General features: G+C 43.8%; 1 pseudogene; it reads right to left on the reverse strand.

The window, feature by feature from the left end:
* Positions 1 to 4669: 4669 nt before the first annotated feature.
* LOC124790222 lies at positions 4670 to 4787 on the reverse strand (annotated as a pseudogene).
* Between the last annotated feature and the right edge of the window lie 328 nt (positions 4788 to 5115).

The following is a 5115-nucleotide window of genomic DNA, read 5'->3' on the forward strand; positions in this document are numbered from 1 at the left end:
ATCGTATTTCTAATTTTCTTTTATCACGTCAGTATAATTGGTATTTAAAAATTCTTGTCTTGTTGGAGAAGAACCGTGCCAGATGTGTACGTTGAGTCACACTCCCACATACAGAACAGTTATACTTGTGCTTTGGTTTAGTAGGTTTTATAGTTGCTGGGGACTTAATTAATTAACTGTGTTTACGAAAATTTTCTTTCATTGTTTGTTGCAGTCAGATTGCGTAATAATACTAGTCAGGGCCAACCGTTTACGAGACACAGCGTAAACGGACATAACAGCTACTAAAAGTATTTTCAATATTATTTAATTAAGCCCCCATGCAATGTTTGTGCCGTCATGAATCATGGACCATACTCTCCTCCTTATTCGTTCATAAAGATGACTCCTGACACCCGTCGCCTTTTGTGTTGGGAACATTGACTGTTCGTTCTGAAGACTCCTCACTCTTGGGAACAGAGTCAACATCTATGAAACCCAGTGTTAATAATATTTGTTTTCATATCGATTGCTCCTCGTTCTTTTTCTCTGTCTACAAATATCAAAAATTGTCACGTACCCTACAGTGAAAGATAAATACGGCGCGCCATTCCATCTTCCAAATGATCGTCTGACGCCCTAGTCGAGCCCTGCATGTCGCTGCCGTGGCGTGAGTAGAAGACAGGCTAGAGGTGTGCACGTTCATAGCTCCACTGCTAATAAACGGTTAGCAAAAGTTCGTGTTGACACGTCTGGGCTCACAAGCCCTCTATGTGTGGTGTCGTAGCTGTACGATCTGCCACTGATGCCCTTACGGTATCACGGTCCTGGCGGGCGTCCGTGCCACTTGGACGTCCACAAACTCGTCTACAGGTGTGAGAATGTTCACGTAAACACTGATACCACAGTCGTTGCATAACTGACACGGCACGTCCAACATGTGTAGCAATTCCCCGATGGACCAGCCCGACACTCGGAAGATCACAATTTCACCCCATTCAAACTCGCTCAGTTGGCTGCAGGATGGACGAATGCGTCCCAGTGACGTGGTTAGGTGCTTTCTTCACACGTTTGCACCATACTGAGCCTTCTGGCTGTGGGCATTCCCTATTAAAGGGGAGACACAGATGGCACTCTGGTAGCGTATTGCATTCCACTAGAAACACCTGTAGATTGATAGCAATACATGCTAACTGCCAGACAGTGCATCTAGTCACGCATCCTGAGGTACAAAGTTGCTGCGCAAAAGAGAATTTGCCTTGTTGCGGCATGATCAAAGTAGAAATTCGATCTGTACAAGAACCTTATTCCACTGTTTGATGGTATTGTTAGCATAAGCTAGTAAATTAAACAATTTTAGGTAGAACTGCTGTGCTCCTCACCGTTACTGACAATACATTATCTATACGTACATCCTTCCGACGTCAGTGTGTAACGTCTCTCCAAAATACGACGAACAAACGTTGATATTTGATAACTAACCCACTGGATGTCAATATGCTTTATTAAAAACGATTTCTGGTTTCTTTTTATTGCTGTCATAGATTTTATCTTTACTATAAATACACTCACATACTGTTCACTTATGCCTGCGTCTGATAAATTTTGCTGTTGTTTTAACCGCAGTCTTACAGAAAAGGTGGCTTGTGTGCCTGGCAGACAGCACTAAGCTTTCGACTCTCAGAAAACTTAATTAACTGTTCTTTTGTTTAAAGCTATGTTCAAGTTCGTTGTTTCCCTTGTTTCGCCGCCTGCACCCACGCACGCTGAGGGCACACAGGACTTTGTGACAATGTGCTGACGGCACATAATTTGTGGCTCTCGACGCACAGTGTTTCAGAGCGTAATGAAGCATTCAGCCGCAGCTCCGTCCGCGAACGCGTTATCAGTTCATCTGTATTACGCGGACACTTACTTTACAACACAACCGGAAATTACAACCTATACGTTCCAATTACGTCACATAATTTGTCATCAGTCATCGTAGCTTCAGTGTGGAGTGCAGCACAAATTCCGTCTCGTTCAGAACTGCATTCGGAATGAATGTCAAGTTGACACCGCACTCACATTCTGCAGAGGGATACTCATTTATTTCCTTGTAAATTTGATTCACATAACAATCAAGGTGAGTCTCATGTTTAACTATTAAATAAAATATAACTTTCTCTGAGTGTGTGAACCACTTTTCTTGTGTACAGACTCAGTCCATTTTAGTGCACACGCTTAAATGACAAGATATACGCAACTGCAGGGAAGAGTTTTGAGCCTGGAGGATAGTGCACCTAAGGACACTCGATATATTTTGGTCAGTATTTCGGGATAACGACTGATTTTAATCACTTGGAAGAAAGCGCACTAGAAACCGCCATGGAGTTTCCTTCATGTTTTACAGTTACTTGTTGTTCGCCAAGAGGCTGTGTTTTGCGCATCATCTGCAAACATTTCTTGATCCACACCGTATAACCGTATAACATATTAAAGCTATTTGGAACATATTGTTAATTTTTCAGTTAAAGAATTTTATAGTGAGTATAATCTACATGCTGTTACAACTATTTGCGAGGGGACTTTTTTTCTGAAAGTCGGTTGCTTTTATTCGGGATCCCATTACATCATATTATCCCCACTCATTTGGCTACAAAACTACATTTTTCACCATAAACTCCGTTCAATGTGACGGATTACGCAAACTTATTGTGAGGGCCTGTCTGACCATATGGTCAGACAGACAACGTTCGACGTAACGTTGTCACGATCATCCTCGTAACGCGCAAGCAGTTTCGCACAGAAGATCCTTCATTCCTCTTTATGGTCTTCCGTTAGGTAGCGAGGAACCCAGCGGGCGCAACCAAATTGAGTACCGCAAATGGTAGACGAGTGTGTCAGCAGTGCCAACAGAGACGCACAGTTGAGAAGCGGGATGCTCAATTGTGTTCCGTCCATCACCTCGAATGAGAGTGTCGGCACGTTCCATCTCTGCAGGAATCACAGCTGCGTGTGGGTGCTCGGCACGCGGGAAAGTTTGCACGATCTTGTTGCAATGATGACAGACGCCTCGTCCAACGACTCACAGCGCTTTTGTTGACTTTCAGACCTGCGTAGATAGTTTGCAAGTGCCTATAAATATCTCAGATGCTCAGGTTTTCCGGCAAAAGAAACTCAATGACAGCTCTCTGCTTGTAATACACCCCTGTTACAGACACCTTGCAGAAGATTACAGATAGCGCCGCAATTCATGAAACTATATGGGTTGAAGCGGCAGTATTCGACGATGTCCCATAGTGAATTTCGCCTTTTGTTGAACCGAAACTGTCCGAGAAACAAAACAGTATTGCATTACTTTTTGAACGCCCTCGTATATAGAATGTGCAAGTTACGTTACACATTGTCGGTCGTGGACCGTATTATTCCTTGAAACAAAATGAGGTCTCTTGGCATTGAAAATGTGATACCCATAAATGAACTGAATTCCTTCTTGTCTTTTAAATGGAACTATGTATTGATTTCCAGTAGTTTTTGTTTCAAAACGTATATAACTTGCAAATGGTATTTGGTACTATTTCTGCGTAATCTCACTGCACCTACTGATTATTAGTGTCCTGCACAGATAGAATATTAAATACGGTACTGACAAGATTTTCAAGACTGCAACACTGTTCAAATTATATCGAATGTTTCCCCCCCCCCCCCCCCCCCCCCTCCATGCCACAGCGATACAGGTAGCCGTACTGTAGGTTCAACCACAGCGGATGGGTAACTGTTGAGAGGCGAGACAAACGTGTGGTTCCTAAAGAGGGGCAGCAGCCTTTCTTGTATCACTAACCAAAACGGCTTTGACGTGCTGGTACTGCGAATGGCTGAAAGTACGGGGAAACTAAAGCCGCAATTTTTAACGAGGGCATGCTGCTTTACTGTATGGTTAAATGACGATAGCGTCCTATTGGGTAAATTCTGGGCGGGGACTACTCAGGAGGACGTCGTTATCAGGAGAAAGAAAGCTGGCATTCTACGGAACTGAGCATGTAATAACTGATCCCTCAATCGGGTAGGCAGGCTACAAAATTTAAAATGAAAATGGATAGGTTAAAGTTAGAAAAAAATGGTTCAAATGACTCTGAGCACTATGGGACTCAACTGCTGTGGTCATAAGTCCCCTAGAACTTAGAACTAATTCAACCTAACTAACCTAAGGACATCACACAACATCCAGTCATCACGAGGCAATAAAAATCCCTGACCCCGACGGGAATCGAATCCGGGAACCCCGGCGCGGGAAGCGAGAAGGCTACCGCACGACCACGAGCTGCGGACACAAAGTGATTCAATAAATGTATCATGAGATAAAAGAAATTGTTTAGATTAGTGAATGGAGACGAAAATTTAATAATCATGGGTGACAGGAATTGGCCAGTAGGAAAAGGATGAGAAAGAAAGGTAGGTGAATATAGAATGTGAGTAAGGAATGATAGAGGAAGCGGCCTGGTAGAATTGTCCACTGAGCAATAACTTAATCATAGCTAACTAAAAAAATCTAAACTCCTCCCGAACAGGCCATGAAGGCCAACGATACCGACCGGCCGCCGTGTCATCCCCAGCCCATAGGCGTCACTGGATGCGGATGTGGAGGGGCGTGTGGTCAGCACACCGCTCTCTCCTCAGTTTGCCTCACAAGGGCTGAGTGCTCCCCGCATTCCAACAGCGCTCGGCAGACCGGATGGTCACTCACCCAAGTGCTGGCCAAGCCCGACAGCGCTTAACTTCGGTGATCTGACGGGAACCGGTGTTACCACTGCGGCATTGCCGTTGGCCAGTCATGGCTAACACTTGGTTTAAAAATCATGAAAGAGGTTGTATACGTGAAAGAGTCCTGGAACACTGGAAGGTTTCAGACAGATTATGTAATGGTAAGACAGAGATTTAGGAACCAGGTTTTAAATAGTAAGACATTTACAGCGACAGACGTGGACTCTGACGACAATCTATTGGTTATATGACCTGTAGAAACTGCGAAAAGGTGTGAATTTAAGGAAATGGGATCTGGATAAACTGGAAGAACCAATATCACTAGGAGTCAGATAGATATTGCCTACAGGAAAATTAATGATACCTTTGGAGAAAAGAAACCACTTGCATGAA

Source organism: Schistocerca piceifrons, chromosome 3 (assembly GCF_021461385.2).
Source record: "Schistocerca piceifrons isolate TAMUIC-IGC-003096 chromosome 3, iqSchPice1.1, whole genome shotgun sequence".
Classification (NCBI taxonomy): domain Eukaryota; kingdom Metazoa; phylum Arthropoda; class Insecta; order Orthoptera; family Acrididae; genus Schistocerca; species Schistocerca piceifrons.